Source organism: Papaver somniferum, chromosome 6 (genome assembly GCF_003573695.1).
Source record: "Papaver somniferum cultivar HN1 chromosome 6, ASM357369v1, whole genome shotgun sequence".
Taxonomy (NCBI): domain Eukaryota; kingdom Viridiplantae; phylum Streptophyta; class Magnoliopsida; order Ranunculales; family Papaveraceae; genus Papaver; species Papaver somniferum.
The window spans coordinates 106,000,397-106,014,577 of record NC_039363.1 but is presented as its reverse complement, the minus strand read 5'-3'; positions in this window follow the sequence as shown (position 1 = coordinate 106,014,577).

Genomic DNA, 14,181 nt, shown 5'->3' with positions numbered 1-14,181 from the left:
AGGTAAGAATCTATCATTTTTGGGGTTTATTTCGCTTTAATTCGTCGAATCGAGAAAAAAAATTTCTAGGGTTTTCGGTTATTTATCCAGATTCGGACGATATGCATGCTCATTTACTTCCGAATGTAGTCGTATTCTTCATTTTTCAAGAACATCGACAGTATTCGGGAGAAAGATTTGATGATTATCTGCCGAATATTGGTGGCCATATCTTCCTGGATACAAACTGCTAATAATCGGTAGTTTAATGAATCTTTTGGCTACCGAATATATTTAAGTAGACACAAAGTATTCGGAAGAACACTCACTACCGAATGTATATATTGAAAAAATCTCAAAATTTATGATATAGGAAAAATCCCATTTTGGGGCCAGTATTTATTCGGAAGACAATATAATGTTTTATACCTCCGATTGTGTAGGATAAAATTTTAGAGTTTCTGAACTCCAGATGATGAGTATTCGGTTGTAAACGTGTTTAGTTATATTCCGATTGTTTTTCATTCGGAAAAAATATGTGTCTTCTTACTTCCGAATTTGTACATTCGGGTTATAGAGGTGCACTTTTTCTTCCGATTGTGTAGGATGAAAAATTTACAGCTTCTGAACTCCAATTGATGTATATTCGGTTGCAAATATGTTTAGTTAGCTTCCGATTGTTTTGTATTCGGGAACAATATGTGTCTTCTTACGTCCGAATGTGTACATTCGGGTTATATTTCCATACTTTGTCTTCCGATTGTATAGTTTGTAAATATTGTTCCTTTCTTTGTTGTTTAGAAAAAGTCGAGAAGGGAGGAAGAAAGTGACAGCTAGTGCTAGGAGGGAAAGGAGTGCCAAAGATAATTCAGGTGCTCAACAAAGCGAACAAGAACAAAGCAGTCAACAAGGAGTGCAACCAACTGTTGAACAACAAGGCAGTGAACAAGGGGTGCGACCAAGTGTTGAACAAGCCGCTCAACAAAGTGCAGGACCAAGTGTTGAACCAGTTGATCCAGTGGCAAGAGTATAAGAAGAAGGACAACCAAGTGGTACCCAAAAAGCCAAAAAAGAAAAAGATGTTGTAAGGAAGGATATTGCTAAGAAAGCATCACATCTTGTCCCTCAGCACTTGAAGAAGAAGGGTATTCCAGCAGGCACAATCCTTGGACTACCAGCGGATGGAGGAAAATTGCTATTTGGATACAAAGACTCATCGGCCAGAGAAATATATGAAACCGAGGTAATAAAATTACTATTTTTTATTAATGTATTGTCTATGTGTTATATCGTAATACTTGTATTAATAGGATCATCAAGATGCGGTCCATCTACTCAAACCTACCGCCGCACCAACAAAAATGCTTGCGTGGCCTTTATCCGGTGAATGTGAAAGGTTCAAGACAATTGTTGCCAACTCGGGGTTAGCTAATGCCGCCGAGAATTCATTGTTGGAACATGATCGTGTGGCCATATCGGCGTTCGTGGAGAGAATGTATCCTGAGACCGATACTTTCCATATGCCGTTTGGGGAGATGACGATCACCCCGGATGATGTTGTGCAGATTCTTAACCTTCCCGACCAAGGCACAGCTGTGAAGCTTAACTACACAAAGCAGTTAAGTTGGGCACAACTTTATTCTCTAACTAACAAGTGCTTAGGTTGGGATGAAGAGACAACAACAGCAGAGTTTAGGAGGCATGCAAGTTACAGAACAAGACAAATCAACATTACAGCTTTGATGAATATGTTTCGAGGCACCTTGGAGAAGGAAAAGAATGGAATGTTAACTGATGAGAAAGTGAACCACGCTGCCACCGCATATATCCTTTGTGTATTGGGATGTGTCATATTCCCCAATACTTCTGGCAACCGGATCGACGCCAACCTTATACAACTTTTGGATCCTCTCCATGAAGTCGGTGACTATTCTTGGGGCACGGCATGCCTAGCATTCTTGATGGAAGAGTTGAGAAAGGCTTCGAGGCTAGGAACCTGCCAAGTTGCCGGGAATGTGGCTCTATTGCAGGTTTTTTCTTTAACTCTATAACTCACTCTATAGTTATTCAGTAGACAATACATATGATGCATATCCATAACTCCAAATGACGCATATTCGGTAGGAAATTATCCATCTCTTTTCCCGAATGTTGGTTATTCGGTGGTTAAGTACTTACTTTGTTTTCCGATTATATACAATCGGAAATATTCTTTTGATATTAGAACCGAATATACAGGCCAGAAAAGCTATAGGTTACTGAACTCCAAATAACGCATATTCGGTAGGAATTGATCCATCTTATTTTCCGAATGTTGGTTATTCGGTGGCTAGGTACTTAATTGTTTTCCCGATTATATACAATCATAAATATTCTTTTGATATTAGAACCGAATATACAGGCCAGAAAAGCTATAGGTTACTGAACTCCAAATGACGCATATTCGGTAGGAAATGATCCATATATATTTTCGAATGTTGTGTATTCGGTGGATAGCTACTTAGTTTTGTTTCCGATTATATATAATCGGAAATTATGTTTGGAAATTACTACCGAATATACACAATCTATTTACTAAAACTTGGTTTCTTATGTATATAGGCATGGATCTAAGACCACTTCCCTATCCTGAAGTTGGCCGGAGAGAACCCGGGGTGGTGCAAAGGTACTCCTAGAGGAACAAAGTATATATTTGAAGACAACCGTTCTAGGACAAAGGAGCAGCAGTTGATTCGCATGAGGGAGATTTTGGACCATTTGAAGGCCTCAGACGTATGCTTTGATCCATACAAGGAAGATCGAGTCAGTGGGCATATAAATGTTCGGTCGGACTTGTCCCTTTATTTTGGACCATTGTGGCACCCCACATGATATGTGATGTATAACCCCTCTAGGGTGATGCGACAACACGGGTATATACAACATCAACCTCTGGAGAAAATGGGGGATTACTACAAATTGGAGTTGGAGTTGTGTTCTTCTAGTGGTGACAATCTCACGATTGTTCACACAGGCCCACCTACTGTTCTTGATAACTGGGATAAGAGGAATGACTTCATTATCGACACTGGTAGACGAACCATCCGAGGTGATGAAAATTCTCCAGACTATATGAGTTGGTATAACAAGGTATCACATCCTTTGGTTATCCGTGAAATCAAATCCAACACTACTGCGGCGGGTTCAAGTTATAATTGTATCATCAAAGACAAACCAGCTGGTTATGATAGACTGGTGCGTGTTCTTATATTTTTGTTCATTTTATATTATTCCTATAAATCTTAGGTAATTACCGTTTGATGTTATGTCATTACGTATAAAAAACATGTGAATAGGTTCAAGAGTGTTTCCAAAATGTTAACTGCATGCTTGAAGAGCGGAGATCCCATGCCAGCTGAGAAGATCAAAGAGGCTAGAGATCTAGTTTATAATATGGATAACGAAGATTATGCTGCCCAGTTTGGGGAGAAAGTCACGAAGAGGCATCATCCCAAGGTGGCAGTATCAAAGACGGGTAAAAGAACTCGAGCTTCATCGAGCGCTGAAACTGCTCCAACTGAAGCTGCTCCAACTGAAGGTGCTCAAACTGAAGGTGCTCAAACCCGTGGTCGTGCAGGACTGGGAGGTAGTCACGGTCGTAAAGTAAAGAAGAGCAGATAAATAACAATGATTTTTGTTGTACATTCGAAATTTGTTTGGGTAACTAAGTTAGACAAGTTCAAATGACAATGATTTGTGTGGTATATTCGGAAGTTTTGGTAACTAATTTAACTTCCGATTATTTCAAAGACAAAATTTGAAAAGTATAAGTTTTTCCAAATTCTGATTTTTGGGCCATCGTACATTCGGAACTTTATAAAAAACCTATCCTCCGAATATCACAAGTTCAAAAAAAACCACGACATGGCTCCAGGTGGTTCCAAGGGACAATATTGAAGGTTAGACATCCCATATTCGGAATTTTTGGTAACTAATTTAACTTCCGATTATTTCAAAGACAAAATTTGAAAAGTATAAGTTTTTCCAAATTCTGATTTTTGGGCCATCGTACATTCGGAACTTTATAAAAAACCTATCCTCCGAATATCACAAGTTCAAAACAAACCACGTCATGGCTCCAGGTGGTTCCAAGGGCCAATATTGAAGGTTAGACATCCCATATTCGGAAGTTTTGGTAACTAATTTAACTTTCGATTATTTCAAAGACAAAATTTGAAAAGTATAAGTTTTTCCAAATTCTGATTTTTGGGCCATCGTACATTCGGAACTTTATAAAAAACCTATCCTCCGAATATCACAAGTTCAAAACAAACCACGCCATGGATCCAGGTGGTTCCAAGGGCCCATATTGAAGGTTAGACAGCCCAAATTCGGAAGTTTTGGTAACTAATTTAACTTCCGATTATTTCAAAGACAAAATTTGAAAAGTATAAGTTTTTCCAAATTCTGATTTTTGGGCCATCGTACATTCGGAACTTTATAAAAAACCTATCCTCCGAATATCACAAGTTCAAAACAAACCACGCCATGGCTCCAGGTGGTTCCAAGGGCCAATATTGAAGGTTAGACATCCCATATTCGGAAGTTTTGGTAACTAATTTAACGTCCGATTATTTCAAAGACAAAATTTGAAAAGTATAAGTTTTTCCAAATTCTGATTTTTGGGCCATCGTACATTCGGAACTTTATAAAAAACCTATCCTCCGAATATCACAAGTTCAAAACAAACCACGCCATGGCTCCAGGTGGTTCCAAGGGCCCATATTGAAGGTTAGACATCCCATATTCGGAAGTTTTGGTAATTAATTTAACTTCCGATTATTTCAAAGACAAAATTTGAAAAGTATAAGTTTTTCCAAATTCTGATTTTTGGGCCATCGTACATTCGGAACTTTATAAAAAACCTATCCTCCGAATATCACAAGTTCAAAACAAACCACGCCATGGCTCCAGGTGGTTCCAAGGGCCAATATTGAAGGTTAGACATCCCATATTCGGAAGTTTTGGTAACTAATTTAACTTCCGATTATTTCAAAGACAAAATTTGAAAAGTATAAGTTTTTCCAAATTCTGATTTTTGGGCCATCGTACATTCGGAACTTTATAAAAAACCTATCCTCCGAATATCACAAGTTCAAAACAAACCACGCCATGGCTCCAGATGGTTCCAAGGGCCCATATTGAAGGTTAGACATCCCATATTCGGAAGTTTTGGTAACTAATTTAACGTCCGATTATTTCAAAGACAAAATTTGAAAAGTATAAGTTTTTCCAAATTCTGATTTTTGGGCCATCGTACATTCGGAACTTTACAAAAACATTATCCTCCGAATATTACAAGTTCAAAAAAAACTGTTTCCTGGAACCAAACAACACCATAATCGGAAAGAAAGTTGACTCATAAAATAACCGAATATTACAATCGGTAGGTTGTTTAACAAAATAATCTACCGATTTCGTATAATCGGCTAGTTTTTATATTAATAATACTCCGATTACATCCATTACATAAAGTTCAAACGGCCTTAACCTTACAATTTCGTCAAAAGCACCTAAATCCATACTCCTAATTGACCATAAAAGTATTAAAACAGATCATAACTTCCAGTGACCATAGAAATTGTCCCTCTTGATTTTGTAGCATCCTTCATGTTCAAATCGTTTCCCGTAGAGGTCCACATACCGGCGATCCGCAAGATTTCTCTGAAATTACGAATGAGTAACAAGTTAGTACTAACTTTTGTTAATGTGAATTGGAGTTACAGAGATACTTACTCGTTTTTCATACGTCCACCAAGGAAAAGCGTTCCTAACAAACCGTTCCTCATCTTCAAGTTTGCCATCGTACATTCGGAACTTTATAGAAAACCTATCCTCCGAATATCACAAGTTCAAAACAAACCACGCCATGGCTCCAGGTGGTTCCAAGGGCCAATATTGAAGGTTAGACAACCCAAATTCGGAAGTTTTGGTAACTAATTTAACTTCCGATTATTTCAAAGACAAAATTTGAAAAGTATAAGTTTTTCCAAATTCTGATTTTTGGGCCATCGTACATTCGGAACTTTATAAAAAACCTATCCTCCGAATATCACAAGTTCAAAACAAACCACGCCATGGCTCCAGGTGGTTCCAAGGGCCCATATTGAAGGTTAGACAGCCCAAATTCGGAAGTTTTGGTAACTAATTTAACTTCCGATTATTTCAAAGACAAAATTTGAAAAGTATAAGTTTTTCCAAATTCTCATTTTTGGGCCATCGTACATTCGGAACTTTATAAAAAACCTATCCTTCGAATATCACAAGTTCAAAACAAACCACGCCATGGCTCCAGGTGGTTCCAAGGGCCAATATTGAAGGTTAGACATCCCATATTCGGAAGTTTTGGTAACTAATTTAACGTCCGATTATTTCAAAGACAAAATTTGAAAAGTATAAGTTTTTCCAAATTCTGATTTTTGGGCCATCGTACATTCGGAACTTTATAAAAAACCTATCCTCCGAATATCACAAGTTCAAAACAAACCACGCCATGGCTCCAGGTGGTTCCAAGGGCCCATATTGAAGGTTAGACATCCCAAATTCGGAAGTTTTGGTAACTAATTTAACTTCCGATTATTTTAAAGACAAAAATTTGAAAAGTATAAGTTTTTCCAAATTCTGATTTTTGGGCCATCGTACATTCGGAACTTTATAAAAAACCTATCCTCTGAATATCACAAGTTCAAAACAAACCACGCCATGGCTCCAGGTGGTTCCAAGGGCCAATATTGAAGGTTAGACATCCCATATTCGGAAGTTTTGGTAACTAATTTAACGTCCGATTATTTCAAAGACAAAATTTGAAAAGTATAAGTTTTTCCAAATTCTGATTTTTGGGCCATCGTATATTCGAAACTTTATAAAAAACCTATCCTCCGAATATCACAAGTTCAAAACAAACCACGCCATGGCTCCAGGTGGTTCCAAGGGCCAATATTGAAGGTTAGACATCCCATATTCGGAAGTTTTGGTAACTAATTTAACGTCCGATTATTTCAAAGACAAAATTTGAAAAGTATAAGTTTTTCCAAATTCTGATTTTTGGGCCATCGTACATTCGGAACTTTATAAAAAACCTATCCTCCGAATATCACAAGTTCAAAACAAACCACTCCATGGCTCCAGGTGGTTCCAAGGGCCCATATTGAAGGTTAGACAGCCCAAATTCGGAAGTTTTGGTAACTAATTTAACTTCCGATTATTTCAAAGACAAAATTTGAAAAGTATAAGTTTTTCCAAATTCTGATTTTTGGGCCATCGTACATTCGGAACTTTATAAAAAAACCTATCCTCCGAATATCACAAGTTCAAAACAAACCACGCCATGGCTCCAGGTGGTTCCAAGGGCCCATATTGAAGGTTAGACAGCCCAAATTCGGAAGTTTTGGTAACTAATTTAACTTCCGATTATTTCAAAGACAAAATTTGAAAAGTATAAGTTTTTCCAAATTCTGATTTTTGGGCCATCGTACATTCGGAACTTTATAAAAAACCTATCCTCCGAATATCACAAGTTCAAAACAAACCACGCCATAGCTCCAGGTGGTTCCAAGGGCCCATATTGAAGGTTAGACAGCCCAAATTCGGAAGTTTTGGTAACTAATTTAACTTCCGATTATTTCAAAGACAAAATTTGAAAAGTATAAGTTTTTCCAAATTCTGATTTTTGGGCCATCGTACATTCGGAACTTTATAAAAAACCTATCCTCTGAATATCACAAGTTCAAAACAAACCACGCCATGGCTCCAGGTGGTTCCAAGGGCCCATATTGAAGGTTAGACAGCCCAAATTCGGAAGTTTTGGTAACTAATTTAACTTCCGATTATTTCAAAGACAAAATTTGAAAAGCATAAGTTTTTCCAAATTCTGATTTTTGGATCATCGTACATTCGGAACTTTATAAAAAACCTATCCTCCGAATATCACAAGTTCAAAACAAACCACGCCATGGCTCCAGGTGGTTCCAAGGGCCCATATTGAAGGTTAGACAGCCCAAATTCGGAAGTTTTGGTAACTAATTTAACTTCCGATTATTTCAAAGACAAAATTTGAAAAGTATAAGTTTTTCCAAATTCTTATTTTTGGGCCATCGTACATTCGGAACTTTATAAAAAACCTATCCTCCGAATATCACAAGTTCAAAACAAACCACGCCATGGCTCCAGGTGGTTCCAAGGGCCCATATTGAAGGTTAGACAGCCCAAATTCGGAAGTTTTGGTAACTAATTTAACTTCCGATTATTTCAAAGACAAAATTTGAAAAGTATAAGTTTTTCCAAATTCTGATTTTTGGGCCATCGTACATTCGGAACTTTATAAAAAACCTATCCTCCGAATATCACAAGTTCAAAACAAACCACGCCATGGCTCCAGGTGGTTCCAAGGGCCAATATTGAAGGTTAGACATCCCATATTCGGAAGTTTTGGTAACTAATTTAACGTCCGATTATTTCAAAGACAAAATTTGAAAAGTATAAGTTTTTCCAAATTCTGATTTTTGGGCCATCGTACATTCGGAACTTTATAAAAAACCTATCCTCCGAATATCACAAGTTCAAACAAACCACGCCATGGCTCCAGGTGGTTCCAAATGCCCATATTGAAGGTTAGACAGCCCAAATTCGGAAGTTTTGGTAACTAATTTAACTTCCGATTATTTCAAAGACAAAATTTGAAAAGTATAAGTTTTTCCAAATTCTGATTTTTGGGCCATCGTACATTCGGAACTTTATAAAAAACCTATCCTCCGAATATCACAAGTTCAAAACAAACCACGCCATGGCTCCAGGTGGTTCCAAGGGCCAATATTGAAGGTTAGACATCCCATATTCAGAAGTTTTGGTAACTAATTTAACGTCCGATTATTTCAAAGACAAAATTTGAAAAGTATAAGTTTTTCCAAATTCTGATTTTTGGGCCATCGTACATTCGGAACTTTATAAAAAACCTATCCTCTGAATATCACAAGTTCAAAACAAACCACGCCATGGCTCCAGGTGGTTCCAAGGGCCAATATTGAAGGTTAGACATCCCATATTCGGAAGTTTTGGTAACTAATTTAACTTCCGATTATTTCAAAGACAAAATTTGAAAAGTATAAGTTTTTCCAAATTATGATTTTTGGGCCATCGTACATTCGGAACTTTACAAAAAAACCTATCCTCCGAATATTACAAGTTTAAAACAAACCACGCCATGGCTCCAGGTGGTTCCAAGGGCCAATATTGAAGGTTAGACAGCCCATATTCGGAAGTTTTGGTAACTAATTTAACTTCCGATTATTTCAAAGACAAAATTTGAAAAGTATAAGTTTTTCCAAATTCTGATTTTTGGGCCATCGTACATTCGGAACTTTACAAAAAACCTATCCTCTGAATATTACAAGTTCAAAACAAACCACGACACGGCTCCAGGTGGTTCCAAGGGCCAATATTGAAGGTTAGACATCCCATATTCGGAAGTTTTGGTAACTAATTTAACTTCCGATTATTTCAAAGACAAAATTTGAAAAGTATAAGTTTTTCCAAATTCTGATTTTTGGGCCATCGTACATTCGGAACTTTACAAAAAACCTATCCTCCGAATATTACAAGTCCAAAACAAACCACGCCATGGCTCCAGGTGGTTCCAAGGGACAATATCGAAGGTTAGACAGCCCATATTCGGAAGTTTTGGTAACTAATTTAACTTCCGATTATTTCAAAGACAAAATTTGAAAAGTATAAGTTTTTCCAAATTCTGATTTTTGGGCCATCGTACATTCGGAACTTTACAAAAAACCTATCCTCCGAATATCACAAGTTCAAAACAAACCACGCCATGGCTCCAGGTGGTTCCAAGGGCCAATATTGAAGGTTAGACATCCCATATTCGGAAGTTTTGGTAACTAATTTAACTTCCGATTATTTCAAAGACAAAATTTGAAAAGTATAAGTTTTTCCAAATTCTGATTTTTGGGCCATCGTACATTCAGAACTTTACAAAAAACCTATCCTCCGAATATCACAAGTTCAAAACAAACCACGCCATGGCTCCAGGTGGTTCCAAGGGCCAATATTGAAGGTTAGACATCCCATATTCGGAAGTTTTGGTAACTAATTTAACTTCCGATTATTTCAAAGACAAAATTTGAAAAGTATAAGTTTTTCCAAATTCTGATTTTTTGGCCATCGTACATTCAGAACTTTACAAAAAACCTATCCTCCGAATATCACAAGTTCAAAACAAACCACGCCATGGCTCCAGGTGGTTCCAAGGGCCAATATTGAAGGTTAGACATCCCATATTCGGAAGTTTTGGTAACTAATTTAACTTCCGATTATTTCAAAGACAAAATTTGAAAAGTATAAGTTTTTCCAAATTCTGATTTTTGGGCCATCGTACATTCAGAACTTTACAAAAAAATTATCCTCCGAATATCACAAGTTCAAAACAAACCACGCCATGGCTCCAGGTGGTTCCAAGGGCCAATATTGAAGGTTAGACAGCCCATATTCGGAAGTTTGGGTAACTAATTTAACTTCCGATTATTTCAAAGACAAAATTTCAAAAAGTATAAGTTTTTCCAAATTCTGATTTTTGGGCCATCGTACATTCGGAACTTTATAAAAAACCTATCCTCCGAATATCACAAGTTCAAAACAAACCACGCCATGGCTCCAGGTGGTTCCAAGGGCCAATATTGAAGGTTAGACATCCCATATTCGGAAGTTTTGGTAACTAATTTAACTTCCGATTATTTCAAAGACAAAATTTGAAAAGTATAAGTTTTTCCAAATTCTGATTTTTGGGTCATCGTACATTCAGAACTTTATAAAAAACCTATCCTCCGAATATCACAAGTTCAAAACAAACCACGCCATGGCTCCAGGTGGTTCCAAGGGCCAATATTGAAGGTTAGACATCCCATATTCGGAAGTTTTGGTAACTAATTTAACTTCCGATTATTTCAAAGACAAAATTTGAAAAGTATAAGTTTTTTCAAATTCTGATTTTTGGGCCATCGTACATTCGGAACTTTATAAAAAACCTATCCTCCGAATATCACAAGTTCAAAACAAACCACGCCATGGCTCCAGGTGGTTCCAAGGGCCAATATTGAAGGTTAGACATCCCATATTCGGAAGTTTTGGTAACTAATTTAACGTCCGATTATTTCAAAGACAAAATTTGAAAAGTATAAGTTTTTCCAAATTCTGATTTTTGGGCCATCGTACATTCGGAACTTTACAAAAACATTATCCTCCGAATATCACAAGTTCATAACAAACCACGCCATGGCTCCAGGTGGTTCCAAGGGCCCATATTGAAGGTTAGACAGCCCAAATTCGGAAGTTTTGGTAACTAATTTAACTTCCGATTATTTCAAAGACAAAATTTGAAAAGTATAAGTTTTTCCAAATTCTGATTTTTGGGCCATCGTACATTCGGAACTTTATAAAAAACCTATCCTCCGAATATCAAAAGTTCAAAACAAACCACGCCATGGCTCCAGGTGGTTCCAAGGGCCCATATTGAAGGTTAGACATCCCATATTCGGAAGTTTTGGTAACTAATTTAACGTCCGATTATTTCAAAGACAAAATTTGAAAAGTATAAGTTTTTCCAAATTCTGATTTTTGGGCCATCGTACATTCGGAACTTTATAAAAAACCTATCCTCCGAATATCACAAGTTCAAAACAAACCACGTCATGGCTCCAGGTGGTTCCAAGGTCCCATATTGAAGGTTAGACATCCCATATTCGGAAGTTTTGGTAACTAATTTGACGTCCGATTATTTCAAAGACAAAATTTGAAAAGTATAAGTTTTTCCAAATTCTGATTTTTGGGCCATCGTACATTCGGAACTTTACAAAAACATTATCCTCCGAATATTACAAGTTCAAAAAAAAATGTTTCCTGGAACCAAACAACATCATAATCGGAAAGAAAGTTGACTCATAAAATAACCGAATATTACAATCGGTAGGTTGTTTAACAAAATAATCTACCGATTTCGTATAATCGGCTAGTTTTTATATTAATAATACTCCGATTACATCCATTACATAAAGTTCAAACGGCCTTAACCTTACAATTTCGTCAAAAGCACCTAAATCCAACGGCTAATTTGACGAAAGTTGAATGTGGAGAAACCAATAATCGGTAGGTATTGGATTTAGCATATCTACCGGTTATGGTGGCTTTCAAAATTTGAATTTGCGGCAACTTATAATCGGTAGGTTTTGTAATATATTTAACTCCCGATTAACGTTGAATCCAAAACACGAACCAAGAAATACTGCACCTCGTATAATCGGACGTCTGGCAAATATTTTGGCCTCCGATTGCATTCGGAGGGTAACAATGTTATCATATCCTCCGAATATATAAGGGTAATTTCGCCATTACGAATTACGCGAGATAAGGGATGGCTACATTTTCCCTTTGGGTGACCTTTTTTGTTTTATTGTTGGCCCCTAAATCCTTTTGAGTGGCCCCTAAAAACGCGAGGAAAAATATTAAGATACTCCTGTTTATTAGTTATGTTAGTTACCATTTAGTTAACATCTAAATCATCAAATTACTTAAAAAATTTGATAGCAATACCCCTCTTTTTAAAATTTACGTAAAACAGTAAAAAGAAAAAGAAAAATCGATTTCAAAATCGAACAATTAGCAGATAAAATGTACTAGTAGTACATTAAACTTATATGTTGAATGGTTTCTGGTAATAGAAACTTCGAAATCGTTGTATTTTCCCCAAATTATATCTTTGATTATTCATAATTCTTCCATTGATTATTAGATTTAAACTTATTGCAGAAACCAGGTGAGTGGTAAAACAATAGATCAGCTCATCTTTATGCTTGTATCTCTGTGTCTCTTCTAACCAGTTTGTTTTTTTAACATGTTATCTAGGGTTTAAAGGGTTTGTCCATGTTCCGTCGATAGGATATGGACAAGATAAATAAACTAACCTATTTGTTAGCTAGGGTTTTGTTTATTCTTTTCTTCTCCGAAATTAAACTTCAGACCAGTCTCTTATTTGGTGAATCTTTTCTTATGTGAAGAGTAAAAGATCAGATGAATCCTTATTGGTATTCAAAAGTTGGTGTTGCTTTTATGCTTTTCCGAAATCAAAGATAAAAAATCATTCTAATCTACAATGATCCCCAAATTGAAATTTCGGATGAAGGAGAAGATACGAGTTTGTATTTTTGTTTTTCTTGGGGGTATAGGAATTTAGCACTGATGGGGTAGGTAGATAAATTTTGTGGGTATATAGATAAAAGGGTACCATTAGTATTTCTGGGGGTTATATACAAGAACACCCATTTTTATTTGTCAAAATGATTTACGGTATGATTTTGATTTTACGAAGATTTATTTTTATTTGTCAAAATGATTTATGCTTTTGATTTTATGAATTTTGTGTAAAATAATTCATGATATTCAATGAATTTTGTATAAAATAATTCATGATATTCAATAAAATAATTCATGATATTCAATGAATTTTGTATAAAATAGTTCATGATATTCAATAAAATAATTCATGATACTATTAGAATGGAAATGACATTATAAATTTTATTTGTCAAAATGATTTGGAAAGTTGTTCTCTACTTCCTTTCTAATAGTATGTGAGCGGCAACAATTTGTTTTTATGAGCAGCAACAACTTGTTTATTTTTTATAACCATGCTGAAATCTTAATTCGTATGTTTTTTATTTTTATCTTTGAAGCACTCGAATATAAAATTATTTTAACTTTTCACATTGACAATGTTATGAACAACTCTCCTACTTGTCAAGACTATACCAATTCTTGGTCTAATTCAAGACGCAAAATTAATCAACTATGGGTTAGGCGGAGTTGTGTGGTATTGCTCATTACATGTCATGCAGACGTAACAAAATCCTTAATAAGAAGGAGAAAATAGATGGATTCATGTATCTATGTACCATATTAAAATTTATTAACTTCTTCGTGAATATGAATGAAGATTATATAACATGATACAGAGTTTGTACTAAGCTAGTGCTAGATAAGAATTTGCATATTACTAATACCAATGGTGGAAAACTAATCCTCATTTTGGTGAATAAAAGAATTAGTATAACTTTATTTATGTTTATTGACACTTGAGATTTGTTGTAGGTATGATTCTCATTG